Below are 11,381 nucleotides of genomic sequence, written 5' to 3' on the forward strand. Positions count from 1 at the left end.
TGCCGGATATCCGGTAACCGGCTGGATATCCGGTTATCCGGCCAAATTACCGGATATCCGGCCGGATAACCGGCCAATTACCAGATATTAAAGTAGTAAAAAAAAAATTTCTTTAGAAATCTTATTATAAATTTACATAAAGTTAAACTTATTCAGAAAAAATTGTTCTTCTAGCTTCAATAATAAGAAAATTATAGCCATTTAAGATTTTAAAAAGCAGAGATTTTTGGTGTAAAGTATAAAAAATTATAGAGCCGGATATCCGGCCGGATAGTTTCAATATCCGGTATCCGGCCGGATATTGAAAATGGCCGGATATCCGGCCACACCGGATATCCGGCCCAACCCTAATCTATAGTCAATCATAATTATCCAGGGATCTAAGGGATAATTTTATTTACCATAATTGGGGATGTACATAACTAGACAAACGGACGGACAGATAACAAAATTCATAGAGCAGCTTCATAATTTTCAAAAAATCACATAATACCTTTAAACAACAACAAAAAAGATTAATAAGAGTATTTTTTCCTGTTCAAGGACTGATCCTTAAAAAAAACGTCCAATGAAATAATACTTTTAGGTTAGGTTAAGATATAAATGAACAAATAAGCCCCACGCAGGGGTTAGGCATTTAAAAAAACCTATAGGAGGGTCTAAAATAGGTTAGGTTAGGTTAAGTGTCCACTCCGACGTTTGTCCACTACGACGTTTGGGACTTCTGTGTTTGTCGTAGGACCCTCAAATCAAATAGCCCCACTTTTTTGTGATTTTGAATATTCCCCTTCCTTTACGCATTTTCTAAATTTTTGTTCCGTACTCAGAATTTATTTCACTAAATCTATAGTAGGGTTGGGCCGGATACTTTTTTGGCCGGATACCGGATATCCGGCTGATTTCAAATGCCGGATATCCGGTAACCGGCCGGATATCCGGTTATCCGGCCAAATTACCGGATATCCGGCCGGATAACCGGCCAATTACCAGGTATTAAAGTAGTAAAAAAAAATTTCTTTAGAAATCTTATTATAAATTTACATAAAGTTAAACTTATTCAGAAAAAATTGTTCTTCTAGCTTCAATAATAAGAAAATTATAGCCATCTAAGATTTTAAAAAGCAGAGATTTTTGGTGTAAAGTATAAAAAATTATAGAGCCGGATATCCGGCCGGATAGTTTCAATATCCGGTATCCGGCCGGATATTGAAAATGGCCGGATATCCGGCCACACCGGATATCCGGCCCAACCCTAATCTATAGTCAATCATAATTATCCAGGGATCTAAGGGATAAGGCTATGGAAACAAAATCAATCTTTTCGTAGATTAAAACTATTGGTTGAAATGTTTGGACACCATAACAATTGAACCAATTAATTAAAATTAATTAAAAGAACCTATAGTTTCTTACTTTAAAGCTTTGGGTATCAGTGTAATTTAATGTCTAATGTCCCATCCCTCCCTTCTAAAATAAATGACACATGAAAAAGGGAATTACACTGTAAATTATACTTTTAAACGCGTTCTCTCATTCGTTGGCTTAAAAAGTTTAGGTACTATATTTGGTTGTTTCAATAATTTTCATAATCTACAGAAAGGGTAATTTTATTTACCATAATTGGGGATGTACATAACTAGACAAACGGACGGACAGATAACAAAATTCATAGAGCAGCTTCATAATTTTCAAAAAATCACATAATACCTTTAAACAACAACAAAAAAGATTAATAAGAGTATTTTTTCCTGTTCAAGGACTGATCCTTAAAAAAAACGTCCAATGAAATAATACTTAAACTTTAAAACTAATCTATTTCTTTTAAAAATATTTTAAAATGTTTACAATAGTTAATTTAATATTGGAGGATTTTTAATGAAATCATTTGCGGATTTTTTTAATTTTGACAATTTTTTGAAGAATCAGACTCAGTACTGTTTACATAAATACAGAAGAAAATATAAAACTCATACCTCATGAATTATAAGGAATATGTAAATTGATTATCAAAAATATAACTGACATGTGCACAGATATTTTCAGGTTGGAGGAGGGAGGTTAATGGCAAGGCAGAACCTCGTCCAAATCAAGTCTGCATAAAATTAAATACTTTTAATATTTTTTAAAAATTTAATACAAATGTTTTTATAAATCTTTTCTTAATTTTTTAATTTAGTTATCTTGACTCTTAAATTCTGAAATAAATAAAAATAAGGGGAGGGCATTTTTTTGTATTTGATTTTTACTTTAGTTCTTTACACATTAATTATAAACCTCAGTCTTTAATTATATTAGGGGTGTTAAAACAGGTGAATTTTAGAAATTTCATATACCAGAGCTTGATCTTTAAATCGTTTTTATGGTGCGTTGAATCGGGGTGATTCAGAGGTGAACCGTAGGTGCGCTGGTGGTAAGCCACAGCGCACCTGATTTTTAAAAGATTTTCGGCGCGGTGTTGTTAAATCGCTTGCGCACTCACTAAAATATCGATCCGCGCAAGTACAACTTTATTACTTAAGCAGTGTCAGTAAGGTATTTTATATAAAATGCCATGTCAGTATGGTATTTTATATAAAACATTAATATATAATTTATTTTAAAAATAACTATAAAAATGTTTTCACGATAGTTTTGCAATAAAATATTAAAGTAATTAAAAAAAAATATTTATTTATTAAATAAATTACCCCGATTTGGTTCAGCAATGCCACTCGGTGAGTGGCATTGCCGCGCCGGTACCGCGCCACTGGGCGTGCAAAATCGCCCATGCAAATTCGATTTAAAGATTGGTATTTAATAATTTGATGGTGCGCTGAATGAATCACCTATAAACGATTTAAAGATCAAGCTCAGAATAATCATTTTAGGGGGGCTAATTAACCTTTTCTTGTAAATATTACCCCCAGGGTAAAAAATTTTGGGGGTGGACTTAACATACAAAATACTCCATAGACCATGATACACCTGAGATAACAGATCTATAGTATAGATGTTTATTCCGATAACTTCCTCCCCACCTTTTCCAATGACCTTTTTAGTCTGCTAGCAAATTGTTTCTGCTTCTTGGCTGTGGTAATATTCCCGACACCATTGGTTAATTTTCAAAGACCCAATTGAGAGTTGACATGAGGTCATTGATATGGGGAGATACAACTATTAAACCCTTTCTACCCTCTAGTGTAATCTTACAGTCATTGCATTTAATTAATCAGCCGTTTTATAGATCTAAATTAGCACACAAATCCTTATCCTTTTTGAAACACATGCTTAATACCTTGTTGTTTGATGTACATGAAGAGAGGTTAGCTGAATTTGAGTTTCCGATTGTGTACATAGTTTCCTCATCCTATCTCAACATTTACTACTAGCTAAAAAAGCTTTAAATTAAAAAAAAAAATTTGAAAAATAAAAATTTTGAATGTATAAATCGTTTATAAATTATATCGCATTTCTCTTTGACCAGAGTAGCTGAAAATAGTTTTTGCAATGTTTGGGTTATATGCTGTACAACTTCGGAAATTATGAAAAAAAAGGCAATCAATTTTCAGTTGATCTGAAGAGAATATAAACACAACATTTGATAAGCAACAGAAAAATGAATTGCGCAATATAAAAATATTAGAAAATGTTACACAAAATCAAAATATATTTACATCTCTGTTTCTGTTGAATTCGTAGAATATTTTTAAAAATCAATTCGTTGTTACGTCATAGACAGGGACCTCCAAAGGGGAAGGGGGGGGGGAAAGGGTGATAACCACCCCCCCCCCTCAAATGAATTTGGAGGTAATTTTTAATTTTTATCCCATCCTCCAATTAAAAAAGCATGCCTCTATGATATAAAGACCCCCCCCCCCTCAAAAATGAACTTGGGGGTGTTTATTTTGAATTTTTTACCCTCCTCCCCCATCCCCAATGAAAAAGCTTGGATTCCTTGGTCATAGATGTAATTATTTTTTGTTTTTTTATTTGTATTAAATTTATGACAATCCTTATAATAAAGTATCAGGATCTATATGTGTCCGTCTGTCTTAATGAAGGATCTTGCTAACCAACCAACCGATATGGTTCTCCTTTACAATGTAGCTTCTCATATGTCCTGGGAAGGTTTATAACTATTCTTAAAGTACCGCTAGGCGGCGCCATTTTATGACTAAATAGACTTCCCGTTATACAAGGGTGCCGAAACCTTTTCTATTTCAAATTACAATTGAAAGTGTGATGGTAGACATTACCCCCCCCCCCCGGGCCCCCCCCCCTCCCCAAATAAATCTAGGGGTGTAGCATTATATAAATAAAAGTAGTTATGTATTTGTGTTTGTATCCTATGCCCCTCAACCGATTGATCCCTTAATTTTAGGGGAGTTGCACAATCACATGGGTCCTGGGATGGATTTAGGCTATTTCAAGCCAGGGGGAAAGGAGGGAAAATAAAAGACTTAAAATTATACTGGTACCCAAAGTTCAATAATGGTCTATCATTCTTTGGCTTGATACTTTGCGGCCTCATATTAAATCTTTGTTGGTTAGTAGAAACTAGCACTGTCCAAAAATTTTCAACCAATAATTTTAGTCAACAGAATTTGTTCATCATCATTGGAGATTCACATCAATTTCAAAAAAAATATCCCAAAAAATTCCTGGAAATTTATTAAAATGATTAGTCTAGCTGTTATTAAATGGTAACTAGGGTAGATTTCTCTTAAGAATTAGAATTAAACCTTCCTTGGATCTATAAGTAGATTCACTGTAAAGGAGAACCATATTGGTTCAGTGGTTAATAAGTTCCATTGCTATATAAAAATACAGACAGATATCATTAATTTTGTTAGAATTGTCCTTTCGATCTCAAACTTTGTATGATGATTCCTATAACAGTTAGGTATGATTTAGGAAGCGTTGCATTTTTATATTCTTAACCATTTAAAACTTGCTCATTTTTTTTCTCTTTTTTGACAACAATTTTTTGTACGATGTAATTATCCTATTTATCTGATTTTTGGAATAATGATTCCTAGGACAACAAGGTACAATATCAAGTCAAAAAAAAATTAGGTATGTTCTTAAACAGATTCTTGTATTTACAAAATTTATATACAATACGGGCGTTACCTTTAGATTGAATAATTATAATCCGCTTATTGAGTTTGGACACTCTACAAGTGTTCATGTTTGTTTGTTCAACAGTTTAATTTCAGAGCTGCGCTTTATGGATGTTGTCATTCTTGTACATATAAATCAAAAATGATCCTTTTTTTTAAACAAAGAAAATTTGAGGAAATTTATAAAAAGGAAATCTTTATATTTCCCCCTTGCATAATCTTTTTTGCTTTCTTCCATGCATAAAGGGGTAAGCAAATATCTTTTCAAAATTTTATAAACCCAGGGAGTAAGTAGATATTGGTTAATAAACACTTTCTCTCATGCGTTAGCTCAAAAAATCTTTAAGGACTTTTTTTATGTATATATTAAATAGTACAAACAACCAATAGCTACATAATTTGGGTATAGTCCCTTTCGTGGTAACGCACCTCTAGGGGCGATTCTTCGTATTTTTCTCAGTATGTTTTCTCCTATTCCTAGTCCCATCGGGTAGCTCTGACCCTGCGGGGCCAATAACCTAACCCTGTGGGGGCAATCCCCTAACCTAAAATAACCTATAAAAAGCCTTTTTTAAAATACGACGAATCGCCCCTTAAGGGGCGTTGCCACGAAAGGGACTATTCCCCATAATTTTAATTAATCTTTTAATTTTGTTTTTATCAAATATAGGGTAAAATTCAGCATCTGTTGGCTTATGCCGTAAGATCCCTAAATAAATCTATTACATAATATAATTATGATTGTATGTTTGTCTGTCTTTCTGTTCTTTTATCTTTTTTCTATCTAAGCCCCTAGAGGAGAGGGGCACAGCAACAAGCAAGGAATCATTTGAACTGACTTTGGGTTGGTTTATGCTATTTTTTCTTTATTAAGGAAAGGAGGATTTAGACGAACGAGTTTTAACCCCAATTTCCTATCTCTAAAACTGCTCAGAAAAAAAACACACACACAAATATAAAACAAAAATTAAATAAGATTGAAATTTGATATTTTTAGATCTTCTGTAGACTATTTGAATGAAACTTTGAAAGGATACTCCTAGGGTTTATCTTATTTAAGATTAAGCGTAAACGCCCCTAGAGAAAGGGGGGGGGGTGTTAATTCAACCATCCACATTTAGTTTTAAAAAGAAGTGTAAAATTTTTTGGCGGGGTCATATTCTATTTTCATAGGGGTGATTTCATTAAGGAGGGTGTAGGTATACAGTTATAGACCTTCCCTTGACCTATATAAGGCTTCATTGTTTTGGATCCTAAGCCGATGACTGACTTTTATATTAGGATATCAATTGGAATCAATATATTATTAACTGGATGTTGCACCAGATTTTCATGTACTGTGATAAAGATAAAATAACGATACCTTTAATCCACCCCGTTAACTGCATCCCCCTCCCTCCTACTGGATAAACGCACAGGCCAATAAATGAGGTCCATATTAGCAAGCTAATTTAAAGACATTTCTATATCTATCAGTGATAATTGTTGACATTCTTTATATGTACAATTTCAATTGTTTATTATTCAAAAGAAAAACACTTTTTGGTTTCCGTGAAATCGGAATGTAATGAACGTTTAACTTGGTGGCTAGAAACTAGCAGTGTCCAAACTTTTCCACCAATAATTGTAATTTACAAAGGGGTAATTTTGTTTATCTTTTTGGAAATATTCATCCTTATATGAATTACCAGGATGTCTCTCTACCTGGCTGTGTGTCTAACTACGTATAGCAAAGAATGTCGCTAACTGCTGAACCGATAAGGTTCTCCTTTACAGTAAAGCCTCTATAGGTCCATGGAAGGTTTATAACTATTTTGGGGGAGGGTACATCATCGGATCTCCTAAGAAAATCCTCCTTAATAAACCAACAGAAATTTTCTTTCTTTTTAAAACAAGAATTTAATTAGGAGGGTCGACTTCCCTTCTTCTCCCAAGAGGCGCAGCTATTATTTGATTCTATAATATATTTAAGAATACTAGTGTCTCTTTAAGGTCCATTTTTGCTACACATAACTACTGCGTCATATATTACATGAGTTTTCATCCATATATTTATTGTTTTTATATATTTTTAAAAATATTTTAAATCTTTCATCTAATACCTTTTGGAATTAATTCTATAATTTCTCCCTTACTCTCCGAGGAAAGCTGTCTATAATACGAAGCAATCAATAATTATTAAAAAATATTCGAATCAATTTAGTTCAGAACAAATCAATTAATTCTTAATCAATATAAAAACTATATAAAATATAAAAAATGTAGTAGCTATATGAGAAATTTTTAAAGTTCAATACAAAAAGTAAGAGTCTCTGATGAACGCCAATTTTATCAATTCGTTTCTTTTATTAATGGCTTAGATCTTTTTTCTGAAAGTTAAAACTTCATTTACATTATACCACTGGCTGCGCACCTAGCATCATATAGAGTATCCTATAACCATCCTAGGACCCATACTGAGCTTCCTTAAAATGGAGAACTTAATCTACGTTATTTTATACTGTTCATTATGGGACTAGTGGATTTATTCTCGTGGCAACATTTCTTATGGAAACTTTCCGATGCAACCATTTACAAAATCTTAATGGACACACCTACATTCGATTCAGCTTCTGTAGATTATAGGATAGGTTTTAGAGATATTTTTATTCTGACAGTCTGGCAAGCATCTTATAGCATTAATATATGTTTTAATTATAATACATAAATATTTAAGCAGAGGTGAATTTTTATAAGAACTTTTGCCTAACTAAAATTTTTAGTTTTCCTCACTTATTTTAGTGGGGAAAACTGATTTTAATGGGGCAAAAGTTTTTTAAGAATTCACCTAAGGTATCTTAAGGGATAAGACGAAAAATTGACGTATAATCCAAATGATAAGAAACAAAATTACCCCTTGAGTAGATAAAAATTATTGGTTGAAAATTTTGAACACTACTAATTGGCAACCAACCATAATTCCAAAAAAGTACTTGAATTTTTTTTGTCAACAAACAAAATGAATGTAAAACTTTGGGTACCAGTGTACAATTTACAGTCCAATGTGCCCTCCCTCCCTGAGTATATAAAATTCAGACATTTTATTCTGCTATAATTCTTGAGTGGAACTATAATGAAGGTACCCGCGAAACTAACTAAGAAAGGGCAAGTTAGGGCTCCGGTACCCAATCATAAATTCTCCAAACAGCTGGTCCTAAAGCCCTGTCGCTTTCTAATTCACATTAAGATTGAAGTCTGAATGTTTACTGTTACGGTCGTGTTATTTATATTTAGGAATGCGCGAAAGGCTACATGTACGATGTTCGGAGGCCTTTAAAGGGATACTAAAGATTTGTTTTATTTCATTAATTTACATCAAAGCTTAAGTTAAAAGTTTTAAATTAAATGAAACATTTAAACTTTTTATAATTCTCTTAATAAATTTTCATATTTTCTTTATCAAAAACAGCAATGAAACACCACCCCCTTAATCTTTAGTTTTATTAAGAATAAGAGAAAAATTGTTTTGTTTCTGACTTCTAACACAAGGTGGTGACCTAACCCTGCTGTTCACCAAACCCACTGAGGGGCGACCGAGTACCCAACATAATCTACCCAATTTGACCAAAAAAAAAAAAAAACGAACAACTTACCCTCTCCCACTATTTTCAAAAGTAGGGGGGTTATGTGCTTAAAGACGCGTAAGGGAAAATCAACTCTTTTGTTAAATACAATGTAAAGAAGGTGTATCAACTTTTTTTTATAGCTAGCCGGTTCTTTTAGTAAGTAGTAGATGTAAAATTTTTCATAGAATTCAGATATGCAATCGGTTTTTTTGTAGATCTCTTATTTATTAAGTAAATTAAGTTTTTTTTAAAAAGATTAAGTCGATTTTAAGGTACTAAAACGCAACAAAAAAAAGGAAGAAAATGTTCATTATGTACAAAAATAGTAAGATCTTTAATTTGACACCTTATTTTTAAATTTTGTCAGGTAATTATTGAAAAAATTGATTTTTTTAAACCCATGAGAATAAAAACTTTGAACTTAATTTTATCATTTCACAGGTAAAAAAATATGGGTTCATATATACCTTTAGAATCAGAAAAATATTACGAATCCATTGTAAGCAAAATTGAAAAAAAGTAAAAAAATAAAAAATAAACAAATGGCCAATTATATTTTTTGTTCAGGCAACACTTTCGTCTTCCCTTTTTTACCCCCTCTTTACCCCCTCTTTACCCCCTTCCCATTTTTATACTCAATTCAAGAATTAAGACGTTGCCTGTATAATATAATATGATATTTTCATATAATTCCTTTTATTGTAGTTTATATACTATATTGTAAACTTTTTATTTCAATTTTGCTTAGAATGGATTTGTAATACTTTTCTCATTCTAACAGTATATATAACGCCTATTTCTTATGCCTGGGGAATGATAAAATTAAGTTAAAAGTTTTTATTCTCATGGGTTTAAAAAAATCGATTTTTTCAATAATTACCTGACAGAATTGAAAAAGTAAGGTGTCAAATTAAAGATCTTACTATTTTTGTTCAAAATGGCCATTTTCTTTATTTTTTTTTGTTGCATTTTAGTACCTTAAAATTGACTTAATTTTTTTTTTTTAAAACTTAAATTACTTAAAAAATAAGAGGTCTACACAAAAACCGATTGCATATCTGAATTCTATGAAAAATTTTACATCTACTACTTACTAAAAGAACCGGCTAGCTATAAAAAAAAAAGTTTATACACCTTCTTTTAGAGGAATAAATTACTTATTAAAAAAGTTTGGATGAAATATTTAAATATAAACAAATGGCTAATTATATTTTTTGTTCAGGCAACACTTTCGTCTTCCCTTTTTTACCCCCTCTTTACCCCCTCTTTACCCCCTTCCCATTTTTATACTCAATTCAAGAATTAAGACGTTGCCTGTATAATATAATATGATATTTTCATATAATTCCTTTTATTGTAGTTTATATACTATATTGTAAACTTTTTTTTTCAATTTTGCTTACAATGGATTTGTAATATTTTTCTGATTCTAAAGGTATATATGAACCCATATTTTTTTACCTGTGAAATGATAAAATTAAGTTCAAAGTTTTTATTCTCGTGGGTTTAAAAAAATCGATTTTTTCAATAATTACCTGACAGAATTGAAAAAGTAAGGTGTCAAATTAAAGATCTTACTATTTTTGTTCATAATGGCCATTTTCTTTCTTTTTTTTTGTTGCATTTTAGTACCTTAAAATCGACTTAATTTTTTTTTTTTTAAACTTAAATTACTTAAAAAATAAGAGGTCTACAAAAAAACCGATTGCATATCTGAATTCTATGAAAAATTTTACATCTACTACTTACTAAAAGAACCGGCTAGCTATAAAAAAAAAAGTTGATACACCTTCTTTTTATAAATTTTTTTTTTTAAAAAGTAGTTTCCTTTTCTCACCTATACATGATATACATACTTTTTCATACGAGAGAAAGAACGGCGAGCAAAGAAAAAAATGTAGAATGTTGAAATAGTAAATTACACCTTTATCAAACAAGCGGCTGCAATCTTAGCTTATAGGGGTTCTGTATTCGAGAAGGTCAAGTGGGGCTAACAAAAGTGAAACCATTCCAGGACTTAAATCTAAAAAGAGAATAGCCTAAAACTATTCCTGGACCTATGTAAAGGTTTCCTAACTCAATCGGATCAGTAACTATTGAAATCTTAAGCCTCAGAATTAAATCCTACCACTGTTAAATGATGGATAGGTTTTATTTTTTACTAGAAACGTTTATGATTACGTCAGTCAGATGCGCCCTTAGCATTTACTGGCTTTAAATTCAGAGGGGGGGGGGGGATTGGGAGACAGAAATTAGCTTAAAATCACACCAGGACCTATGTAAAGATTCCCTTAAATGGAGAACTCAATCGACTCGGTGGTTAGTAAGATCTTATTAGGTTTCATAATGTAATATGGTGCTTTTTTGGTAGACTATTTGATTTGTTTACTTTTTATGGATGGTGTCATCCTAGTTTTTTGTTTAGCTACCTAACTGTGCATCTATATTTTTCTATAGAAGTATGTTAAAATTCGTTTTTAATTAAATAGAAATTCTCTTAAAATCTTCGCCGTCATAATAAAATTTTAATTAACCCAAAAGAAACGTTTCACGTGTGTTTATGTAAGTGAACTTTTTAGAAGGGTGCTTTCACACTAAGTGTGTGTTGAGGTATGAAACTCCCTCGTTCCTTATTTTTTAATTAAAAATAAAGCGAGAAATGGGAGTTTTTTTA

This window comes from Acartia tonsa, chromosome 6 (genome assembly GCF_053477335.1).
Source record: "Acartia tonsa isolate MP-2025a chromosome 6, ASM5347733v1, whole genome shotgun sequence".
Classification (NCBI taxonomy): Eukaryota; Metazoa; Arthropoda; class Copepoda; order Calanoida; family Acartiidae; genus Acartia; species Acartia tonsa.